The sequence below is a fragment of the Molothrus ater genome, chromosome 37 (assembly GCF_012460135.2).
Source record: "Molothrus ater isolate BHLD 08-10-18 breed brown headed cowbird chromosome 37, BPBGC_Mater_1.1, whole genome shotgun sequence".
In the NCBI taxonomy this organism is placed as follows: domain Eukaryota; kingdom Metazoa; phylum Chordata; class Aves; order Passeriformes; family Icteridae; genus Molothrus; species Molothrus ater.
This window is the reverse complement of record NC_071664.1, coordinates 157,479-169,660: the sequence shown is the minus strand read 5'-3', so window position 1 is coordinate 169,660 and position 12,182 is coordinate 157,479. Positions and strand designations below refer to the sequence as shown.

General features: G+C 52.6%; 1 pseudogene; it reads right to left on the bottom strand.

Annotated features, from left to right (window-relative positions):
• Positions 1–3,116: 3,116 nt before the first annotated feature.
• LOC118700794 (zinc finger protein 436-like) lies at positions 3,117–12,036 on the bottom strand (annotated as a pseudogene).
• Between the last annotated feature and the right edge of the window lie 146 nt (positions 12,037–12,182).

Sequence of the window (12,182 nt, the reverse complement as noted above, 5' to 3'; positions counted from 1 at the left end):
AGAGGTTTGCTGCAGCCATCCTCACCACAACAGTGATGGATCTTAATCACTGCAGGTAATCTTTGGTAGCGATAATTGGGTGCATTGCTGAGCTTCTCCTTCTGTGATTCTTTGCTGCTTTGAACTACAGTAAATTACACTGATTCCTTCAGTTCATGTTTGTTTCTTTGGTGCTGACCCTGCCCACTCATGAAACAAAACTGGCGTAGTCTGGCCAGATCACAACAAAATGTCACTTCTTAAATGTAAATTTAAGGAATCAGTCCCATCTGAAATTCACAGATGGGAAGCCCTTCCCTAGAGTTTGCTGACTCTGGAGTGGACTGAGGTCAGAACACCGTGTGAGCAATGGGGCAGTCAGTTTAAAGAAGCTGAACCACTGGATGTATTAAAATGCATCCAAAAATTGCATATGGAGAAAGGAAAACAACTTGTGAGTGGGTAAAGATGAAGATGAATTTTGTTAACAGCACATTGGAAACAGCACCAACAGAAGGACCAGTTGTTGTCGCTCTCACATGGAGCAACAGCAGAAGTTTTTAACCTTGAGCTTATATTAATTTGTTCAAGTGAAAGAATATTAATATAATAAATAACTATACACATATATGTAATAAAATATAACATTTTAATATATATTTATAAACATATATTTTTATTTATCTATGTTTCTATTTATATATAAAATAATAATAATGTGAAATAATGCTGACAATTCTGATTTACCACCTGTGACTGCTCAAGGATCTAGCACTAAATATCCTACAGAAAAGCATTGGCCAGGACCTGAATGTCAGTGGTAAACTTTGTGAGATTGTATACAACAAATAAAGGAGGAACGGATGAAATTGGCTATTTTTATGGGGTTTGCTGATACTGTGACGTGGAATGCTTTGTCTGTTACTGTGAAAAATACAGTGATTAAGACTGCTGGGTTTTTCATACACCAGACTATCCACAATCTGCTGGATTGATTGAATGGGTAAAAGGGTTATTCAAAGAGCAGTTGAAAAAAGGAGGAGATGGGAACCTGCCCCCATGGAGAACCCATCTCACAAATGTGCTTTATAGCTTTAACAAGGGTAACAAGGGGCCCCCCTGGGAAATGGAAACCCCCTGGATGTGCATGGCTGCACTTAATTTGCAAATACAACCATGAACAGTGACGCTTTAACTTCCTGAGAAATTATTCTGGTCTGATGGCCCCTGACAGGGCCCTCCTAGAGGCTGCAGGGCTGGACCTTCATGCATTATAATTAATTAGGATAAATCAAAAGCAAATGAGAATTATCAATACTGACATAGGAATTCCAATTCCTCCAGGACACTTTGGTTTGATAACTGCTCGCTGGAGCTTGGCTTTAAAAAGCGTTCATGTCATGGGAGGAATTGATGCAGATTATCAAGGAGGAATTAAAGTAATTAATGTAATTAAAGTCACTAAACAATAATGAATAAGGTGTGATTATTCAACCCCATGACAGGGTAGCACAGTTATTGATACTGCAGTTTTAAAAACAATTGTGAAAAAAGGAGATGCACCTCCAAATATCACTGTTGTTGGAGATAAAGGATTTGGATCCATCAGTCCTAATAATGGAGCTGAAGTGTGGGTCCAGAGGCCAAAAGGCCCTCCCAATCCAGCTGAAGGAACAGCTGTGGGGAAAGACAACACTGTTTGAATCCTGAAACCAAAATCACCAAGAAAAGGGGGCTAAAATCACCCACACAGGCTTAAGATCAACCCATATGGGTTTAAAATCATCCAAGGGGACCTAAAATCCCCACTAAAATGCTTGAAATCACTCTGAGAGATCTAAAACCCACCCTAAACCTGCCCAGCTTGGCCTAAAATCACCTAAATGGGCCTAAAATCTCAGGGACTGGGACCGAGACTGGGACCAGAACTGATACCAGAACCAAGACCAGCACTGCTCTGGGACAGGCACCATTACTGGGACCAAAACTGAAACCAGCACCAGAACTGGCACTGGGACAAAGACTGAGACCAAGACTGACACTGGGACTTGCTACCGGGAGTGCTTCAGAACCAGGACTGGCACCGGGAGTGCTCCGGGACCAGGACTGGAACTGACACCAGCACTGGCACCAGGACTTCTCTGGGACTGGGACCAGGATGGAGACTGGCTGGAGCACTGCGGGACTGAGACCAAGACTGGCACTGGAATCAGCACCGAGACTGGCAGCGCTCTGGGACTGGGACTGAGGCTGGCACAGGGAGCACTCCAGGACCAAGACTGGCACAGGTACCAGCACTAGAACCAGAACAATTCAGAGACCGAGACTGAGATGGGGACTGAAACCAGAAGCGGCACCAGCACCGAGACTGGCACCACTCTGGGACTCAAACTGAGACCGGGACCAGCACAGCTGGTTGAGATTGAGATCAACACCAGGACGGGAATCAGCACTGGGAGTGCTCCAGGAGCATTCCGAGACTGAGACCGAGACTGGGACTGGGACTGACACTGGGAGTGCTCCTGGACAGAGACTGAGACCAAAACTGGGAACGGGATTGGCACCGGGATCGATTCAGGACCTCTGTGTTCACTCTGGAAAGTTTTGGCTATGCCCCCGTGCAGGACTGGGAGGGATCCCTGGGCAGGGTGGGACTGCCTCAGTTCACATTGTTTGGTGCAGCCATCCCAGTCCAGATGATCCCAGTCCGCATGATCCCAGTCTGTATGGTCCTGCATGGCACACACTCCAAGAGTCTGGAATTCCAGTTCCCCCTAAGGAAAAGGTGTCCTGCCCTCGAAGGCAGAGCTCTTAAGAAGGGGCCAAAAGCCAAGTAGAGCAAGATCTTACAGTGACATTTCACTGCCAGCCTTCACCGATCGTTGCTGTAGCTCCTGCATTGAGAATTAAATCAGAGCAGGGTCTTTGGTGGCAGCTGTCCTGGCTCAAGGGAGGCACTGAGAGAGAAAGAGAGCAGGCAAAGAGAGGCAGGAGAGAAAGGAGGACACAAACCAAATCAGCTGTCAAGGTGGCACTCCGGAAACAGAACTGTGACTGACTGAAAATGAATGGGACAGAAATCACTAACTCTAAAAGTTTTATTTACTATCAAATACATCCCACCCACCCAGCCCCACACAATCTCAATCCACCGTTCCAAATTTGGATCCTACTTCTCCCAATCTCCTTCCAACCCCTTCTCACCATGGTGGCTTTGAAATCAAGTGAGTTTGGCACACAATTGAGATTTTTGAGGAGGGAACAAGCAATTTTGAGTTGGGATTGAGCCCTTCTGGCGTACAACTGTATGGTTTTCAGTGGGACTGAGTTGCTATGAGGAGGCAGATCGATCCCTCTTGGTTTCTGCAGTGCAAAGAGATGGAGAACACTGCCCAAAATCCTCCCAGAACCCATAAATCCTCAAGATCATGTCTCCAAATTCTAAATTCCCTCTAAAACAACTGTGAAATGGTGGGACTTTAGATATCTTTGATCAGTTTCTTTCTTTTCAAGCCTGTTTTGCCTGTTTTTAAGGGATGAAGATGAATCAGAAGAAAATGAAGGCCAAAACAAAAGGATAACCAGCTAGGTGCCTTCCAACATAGATCACAGGGAATGTGGGTCACCAGAGCTCTTCTCAACAAGGGTCCTCCAGTGGGGGATGGAGTTGGAGCAGCACACGAAGCTCTTCCTGAAATCGGGGCACTCACAGGGCTTCCCTTACTGGTGGCTCTGTTGGTGCTTGGTCAAGGCTGAGCTCTGTGAGAAGCTCTTCCCACACTGTGGACACTCGTAGGGCCTCTCCCCAGTGTGGATGCACCGATGGGTGATCAGGGTAGAATTGTGCTTGTAGCCCTTCCCACAGTCGGGGCAGCGGAAGGGCCTCTCCTTTGTGTGAATCCGTTGGTGGTTGATGAGGGTGGAGTTGTACATGAATCCCTTCCCACAGTCGAGACAGTGGAAGGGCCTCTCCTCTGTGTGAGTCCGACGGTGCACGAGGAGATGTGAGCTGATCCGAAACCCCTTCCCACATTCTGAACACTTGTAGGGTCTCTCCCCAGTGTGGATCACCTGGTGCTGGACCAGGTTGGCACGCTGGCTGAAGCCCTTCCCACATTCCCCACATTTGTAGGGCCTCTTCCCAGTGTGAATGTTCTGGTGCTGGATCAGGTTGGTGCTCTGTCTGAAGCTCTTCCCACATTCCCCACACTGATAGGGCCGCTCTCCAGTGTGGGTCCTCTGGTGGCAGATAAGGTGGGAGCTCCGGCTGAAGCTCATCCCACATTCCTCACACTCATGGGGCCTCTCCCCAGTGTGGATGCGCCGGTGCCTGACAAGATGGGTGTTTTGCCTGAAGCCCTTCCCGCAGTCGGGGCAGCGGAAGGGCCTCTCGTCTGTGTGCGTACGCTGGTGCACAAGGAGACTGGAGCTGAGCTGAAACCTCTTCCTGCACTGATCACACTCATAGGGCCTCTCCCCAGTGTGGATCACCTGGTGACGAATGAGGGTGCAGCTCCGGCTGAAGCTCTTCCCACATTCCCCACACTCGTAGGGTTGTTCTCCAGTGTGGATAATCTGGTGGCGGATCAGGCTGGAGCTGACTCTGAAGCTCTTCCCACATATCCCACACTCATACGGCCGTTCCCCTGTGTGGGTCCTCTGGTGCTGAATCAGGCCGGAGCTCCGGCTGAAGCTCTTCCCACACTCCAAGCACTTGTGGGGCTTCTCCCCATCATGATGCTGCTCATGGACCACCAAGTCCGAGCTCTGGCTCGATCCCTGGCTGCCTTCCTGGCCCAGGTTGGGTCTTTCCTCCTCAGATCCCCGTGATCTGCGTTTGCAGCCCCTCCTTGCGCGCGATCTCCGGGGCTTTTCTTTGCCCTTCGATTCCTGTGCTGTGGAGCTGCTCAAAACGGCCTCTTCCATGAGGTTCTGCCGTGGGGATTTGTCCTCCCTGGCCTCCATCTGCAGCTCCTTCTCTGGGGGAAGAAGGGCAAGCAGAGGATGGGATTTGCCTCCGTGCCACAGGGAAGGTCAAGGAGATCCCCCCAGTGCATCCTCAGCAGGACAGCTTTGGCAGCAGGGTTGTCCTGCAGCCGGGGGCCGTGCTGGGCTCGGAGATGGAGCAGGAGAGAGTGGGAAAGGGGCACTGACTTCCTCCTTACCTGCCTGGGTGTTCCGTGGCATCTTCCTTGTCCTTGCACCCTCTTTCTCCATCCAGCCAAGGGTTGGGAATGGGAAATACTGGTTTGAGGGAAAACAAGGGATAAGCATGTCGAGTTTGAAGGTCCCTCTGCTGAAGTCCATCTCTTTAAGTCACCGTGCATCTGGGGTCCATAGACTCCTCCAGAACACCAAGATTCAGCCCTGAAAAAGCCTCACAGAAGTTCCCCATCTCTGGTCTCTCCCCTTTGGTCTTTGGGGATTCCTCCCTGTCCCAGCTGCTTGGGGTCATGCTCATATTGTGGGTCTCCCTTCTCCTTGGTCACCGTCTTCCTCAGGCTGCTGTGAATCCTAAGAATCCAAAAGGTTCTCCCCTCCTTGGTCTCCCCATTTAGGGATGCTGGGGTTTTTTGGGGTCACAGGGTGCCTTCTCCCCTTATTCTCTGTTTTGGGGTGCAGGAGCTCCAAGGAGCTCCCCCCTGCCCCTCTCCAGGCTGTTGAAGGTCTTGTGAATCACAGCACTCCCCCTTCTCTGGGCTCCCCACTTTGGGCTCCTGGGGAACACAGGGCTCTGCTTCTCCAGGCTGTCACTGGAACCCCTCAATGTCCCCAAAAGGGGCCTTTTCCACTCAGCTGTACAGTTCTACATTCTCCAAACACTGCCCCCAAAAAAACCCAACCCACAGAGCCCCCAGAATATCTGGGCCAAGGTCCCCCTTCCCTGTCACCTGCAGGATGGTGGGGTGATGATCCCACAGGTGCAGGGCTGCGAATTCAGGGAGCGCTCAACCTCATGGTTCTTTCTCCTTTCCTTGATCCTCCTCTTCCTCCCACTCCTCCTCCTCCTCCTCCTCCCTAATCCCACCTCCTTCTCCTACTTCAATCCCTCCTCCTCCTCCCCCAACAGCAGCCACACCCTTGGTGCCCTGTTCCTGCAGCCCTCGTTGCCCGCAGCAGGAGCGGGGATGGAGCCGGGACAGGTCAGGATGGGCAGCGCGGGGCTCTCGGCTGCTCCCACCCGCTGGGGGCTGGGGGAACCTGGCCCGGGGAGAAGGAGAGGCAAACTGGGAAAACTGGGGGCTGCAGATCCACACTGGGGCTTGCTGGGGACTGACAGCCCTTGGGGCTCCTCTTGGGAGATCCGGGGGGGGGGAATGCAGAGAGGGCTGGGGGATACCAGGAGTGGCATCACTGGGAGGAACTATGCTATACTGGGGTAACTGGAAACTTACTGGGGCAACTGGGAATGACTGGGAATTACTACAAGCATGCTGAGAGCAACTGGGGTATACTGGGAGTGTCTGTAACCAAACTGAGGTGACTGGAACTACACTGGGAACAACAGGGACCATGCTGGGGAGAACTGGCATGACAATGTGGGCAACTGGGAAGGAATGGGGGTGACTGGGTCTGCACTGGTGGCAACTGGGCATGACTGGGGCCATGTTGGGAGGGATTGGGATCATCCACAGCATGACTAGGACTATACTAGGGACAACTGGGTGCAACTGGCTTCACACTGGGAGGAACAGGGAGAAACTGGAACCATGCTGGGGGCAACTGGGATCCTACAGGCATCACAGTGGAAGCACCTGGGCCCATGCTGGGGCAGACTGGGATACTTGCAGCAACTGGGACTGCACTAATGGTGACTGGGAGTAGCTGTGGTCAAATGGGATCAGGCTGGAAGCAACTCTGGGTATCTGGGAGTGACTGGGAACATGCTGGGACCAACTGGGTTATACTGGGAGAGACTGAAACGATAGCGGGGGTAAATGGGAGCCACTGGAATCATGCTGAGTGATAATGGCAGGAGGGAGGTGTGCCTATGTCAGGGTCATACTGGGATAATACTGGGAGTAAGCAGAATAGTACTGAGAGTATGTAAGAGTGACTGGGATCCTACTGGAATCAGACTGGGGGTGACTGAAAAGGTGCCTGCCATGACTGGAACCATACTGGAGGTGACTGGGAGCAACTGGGACCGCACTAGGAGTTACAGGGAGTCACTCTGGGCATGACTGGAATAATACTGGGAGGATCTAGGAGTCACTGGATGCAACTGGGATCATACTAGGAGTGACTGGAACCATACTGGCAGTGACTATGGGCACTATGGGGACCACCCTGGGAGCTACTGGGATTACAATGGGTGTGAATGGAACCTGACTGGGGGTTACTGGGAGCTACTGGGCCCATGTTGGGAGGAAATTGTGGACACATTGGGAGCAAATGGGATCAACTGGACTGTACTGGAACCATGCTGAGCGGACTGAGCTCACAACGGGGATCATACTGGAAGCAACTGGGAATAACTGGAAAAGACTGGGATAATTGTCAGGTAACTAGAGCCTCACTGGGGCAACTTGGAGTGTCTGTAACCATACTAGGGATAACTGGAACAACACTGGGAACAGCAGGGACCATGCTGGGGATGACTGGGACTACTCTACAGAAACTGGAAGTGATTGAATCTACACTGGGGGACACTGGATGTGACAGGGACCATGCTGAGAGGGACTAAGACTATTCTAGGGGCAACTGGGATCATACTTGTAGGAACTGGGAACAACTGGAACTATGCTGGGGGCAACTGGGATCATACTGAGGGTGACTGGAATCATACTGGAATTGACTAGGAGTGGCTGTGGGCAACTGGAATTGTGCTGAGAGCAACTGGGAGCATGCTGGGGGTGACTGGGATACACTGGGAGAGACAGGGATTCACTGGGATCATACTGGAGGCTACTGGGGTCACTCTGGCATTGACAGGGAACAACTGGGATCACACTGGGGGCAACTGACATCAGACTGGGAGTGACTGGAATTATACTGGGATTAGAGTGCGTGTCATTGGACCCTCATTGGGGGTTATTGGCAGCTACCAGGCCCGTGCTGGGAGCCAACTGGGGATATAATTAGAAGAACTGGGAGCAAGTGGGATAAAAACAGGGGCAAGTAAACCATGAGGTTCACTGAGGCAACTAGAAGTGCCTGGCAATAACTATGAGAAAGTTCAGGGTACCTGGGATATACTGGAAGTGTTTGACACCATAGAAGTAGTGCCTGGGTGGCTGAGAATGCTCTAGAGGACCTGGGATCATGCTGGGGGCAAGTGTGAGTGACTGGGGCCGTGCTGGGAGAGACGGGGACCATATTGGAATGACTGGGACTAAGCTAGGGGCAACTGGGAGAACTAGGAACACACTAGATGAAAGTGGGAGCAAGTGAGATCTTGCTAGGACCAAATTGCATCATCATAGGGAATGACTGGGAGTGACTGGGCTCATAGTGGGAGTGTTGAGGAAACTGGAAATGGGGGGGAGCAACTGGGCTTATAGTGGGAGCAGCCACTTCCAGCACCAGGAACCCCAAATGCCATTCCCAGCTATCCCACTTGCTGGGGTCCTGGCAATCCCAGGGGTCCCTCCCTCTCAGGGTCCCCGCTTTGGCCTTCTGGGGCTCTCCTCTCTCTGGGCTCCCGCTCGGGGAAGCCGCGGCTCTCCCGGGGCTCCCCAGAACCGGTGCCCCCCGCCGGTGCCGCCACTCCCGCGCGGTCCCCACACAGCCCCGGCAGAGCTCGGAGGGCCCGGCTGGGAAGCCGCGCCCCCACCGCGGGGGGACCCGCATCCCCCCGCCCCTCGCTGGGGCCCTGTCACCACCCACACCGGGACCCCCAAAAACACCTCCCGGGGACCCCCCAGTGTCCCCCCGAGGGCCATCTGCGGCTTGGCTTTGGAGCCCTGCCAGCTCCAGACATCCCCCCCAAACCCAGGGAGCTCCCGGCAGATTTGGGGCCGAGCTCCCCCTGCCCGGGCACTTGCAGGATGGGGCGCGATGGTCCCGGGGCTGCAGCGAGTTCGGGAACCGCCAGGGCCATGTGATTCCCCCCTTGTCTCTTCCTCTGCTGCTTCCTGCTGCCACTCCACCTCTTCCTCCCCCCTCTCCCCCATTCCCAAACTGCGAGGCAAAAGGGGCAGGGTCAAGGGAACACGCGGTCCTAAAAGGGCCCAGTTTGGCCTAAAATCACCCTAAAGGGCCTCAAGTGCAGCAGAAATCCACCAGGTTTGGCCTCAAATCAGCCAAATGGGATTCAAGTTATCCAATGGGGTCTAAAATCCAACCAAAGGGGCCTAAAATTGCCCAAAGCGGTTTGCAACCCACACAAAACAGCCTAAAATCACCCTGAATTTCCGAAATGGGCTTAAAATCAGCCCTGAAGGTATCTGGTTTTGCCTAAAATGACCCAAATGTGCATAAATCCACCATAAAATCCACCTGTTTTTACTAAAATCACCCACAGGGACCTAAAATCACCCAAACAGGCCTGAAACCAACACAAGAGGACCTAAAATCACCCTACTAAGACTCGGTTCAACCTAAAATTAACCAAAGAAGCAAAAAAATCTAACCAAATGGGCCCAAAATCACCAAAACAAGGGATCTAAAATCACCCACACAGGATTAAAATTCTCCCAATATGGGCATAAAATCGGCCAAAGGGTCCCAAAATCCACACTAAAACTGCCCAGTTTATCCTAAAATCATCCAAACAGGCCTAGACTCTATAGAAATGGGCCTAAAATCATCCCAGGGGATCTAAAATCCACCCTAAAACCCACAAGATTTAGCCTAAAATCATTCAAAGAGGCCTAAAATCCACACTAAAAGGCTTGAAATCCCTCCAAAGGACCTGCAACCCAACCTAAACCTGCCCAGTTTGGCCTAAAATCACCCAAATGGGCTGAGATTGAGGCCGAGACTGGGACTGGCACCAAATGGGCTCTGGGGTCGCTCGGGGACCTCTGGGTTTGGCTGCAGCCCTGGACGGGACGGAGCTGAGACTGGCAGGGGCCGGGGCCTTCGGGAGGGTTTTTGGGAACACTGGGCTTCTCTGAGCTTTGGGGAATTTTGTTGGGAGTTTAGGGGAAATTATTGGGTTTTTTGAAGGTAATTACAGGGTTTTCGGGGAGTGGAGGAATTTTGAGGGGCTTGGATTTTGGGGGATTTTATTGGCACTGTGGGGGGTTGTTTTCTAGGGGTGTTTGGGGGCTTATTGAAATTTTTTGGGTTTTTTTCTTAATTTTAGCAGGTTTTACTGTAATTTTCTGGGGATTTTGTTGGAGTCTGGAGTTTTTCATGGTTTTATTGAGTTTTTAGGGGTTTTGAGAGCATTTTATTGGAATTTGGGGGGCATTTAGTGGGATTCTTTGAGGGTTTGGGTTCTTTTGGGATTTTTTTGGGAAGATTTTGGTGGGGTTTTGTTGGGCTTTTTGGGTGTTGCCAGGATTTCTTTGGATCTTAGGGGGATTTTGTGGGATTTTTTGTGGTTTTGGAGATATTTTTGGGGGGGTTTGTAGGGTCTAATTGGAATTTTGACGGGTTTGTTGGGATTTCAAGAGATTGTGTGAGCTTTTACTGAAATTCTAGGGTGTTCTGACGGGATTTTATGAGATTTAATTGGAATTTTGTGGGTTTTATTGGGAGTTTTGGGGGTTTTAAGGAGATTTTGGTGCCTCTCAGCCCTTCCCCGCACCCAGGGACAACCATAAAGCCCCTCAACCCTGAAGCCCCCCCAAACTACCACTAAAAACAAAATCCTCTAAAAATCCCAATAAATTCCTCGAAAAACCCAGAGAATTGCTCAAAATCCCAGTGAAATCTACCAAAATTCAAAAGAACTCCCCAAAGTTTCTATAAACCCCCCCAAAACCCCAATACAATCCCCCAAAATCCAAAACCCACAAACCCACAAAACCCCCCAAAATCCAATAATTCTCTCCAAAAACCCACTAATTCCTCCTAAACTCCCAACAAAATCTCCCAAATCCCAAAAAAGCCCCACCAAAATGCCCAAAAATGTCCATAAAATCCCCCAGACTCACAGGGATCAGGGGGGCCCCAGCTGGAGGAACAGGAGCCACTTCAAGGGGCCCTTGAAGCTTTTTGGGGAGGGGGAACGATGGGAGACCTGCACAAAAACGGGGATTGGGAACCCCTGTTCTGCCCCCTCTCCCCAAAACGCCCAGACCCTGGTTCAGGGTGGGCCTGGGACCTTCTGGGACTCCCAAATCTCCCCCAGGACCCCCCTCCAGGAACCCCAAACCCTTCCAGAGCCCCCTCAAGGTTGGCCCAGGACACCCTGGACCCCTAACCCCCCCCCCCCCCCAGGTCCCCCATACCCCCAGAAATCCCTGAGACCACCAGGACCCCCCTGAGAGCCCCCAGACCCCAATCAGGCCCAGCCCAGGATGTCCCCTGAGAACCCCCCCAGAGCCTTCCCAAGACCCCTCCCCAAAGCCTTCCCCCCGACCCCTCCCCAATCAACTCAGGGATCATCCGCAGATTCCCCAGACCCCTCCCCAAAACCAAGCCAGGACCCCCCAGGCCCCCCAAAACCCCTCACACAACACCCCAAGACCTCCCAGACCCTCCCAAGACCTTCCTACGACCCCTCCCCAAGACCCCCCAAGACCCTCCCACGACCCCCCCCTCAAGACCCCTCTTAGGACCCATCCAACCCCCCAGATCTCCCCCCACCAATGCCCCAGGACCCCTCCCCAGAGCCTCCCTGACACCTCCAGGACCCCTCAGGATCTTCCCCCCATCAAATACCTCTCAATACCTCTCCCCAGACCCCCCAGACCCCACCAGACTCCACCCAGGACCCCAAGAACCCCCCCAAGAACCTCCCACAATTCGCTCTTAGGACCCTCAGCCCCCCCCATCTCCCATCTCCCATCCCCCACGCCCCCACCCCTTCCCCACCTGTCCTGGCCGCCTCAGCAGTCCCAGGATCCCTCGGTCCTCTCCCAGCGCCTCCCACAGCACCCGCCCGAGCCCGGGGAGTGGAGGGGTGGGGGCGGTGGAGGCGGAGGAGGAAGATGAGGGAGCTCCCGCTTCATGTGGGCCCCGGGGTCAGAGGGCGCCACTTCCGGCTCGCCTCTAATTGGCTGGAACGGCGCGGGGGAGGCGGGCGTTGTGAGGTAAACCGCACGATGAGTGGTTGGTTTGGGGAGGATCGCGCCGCTATTGGTTGG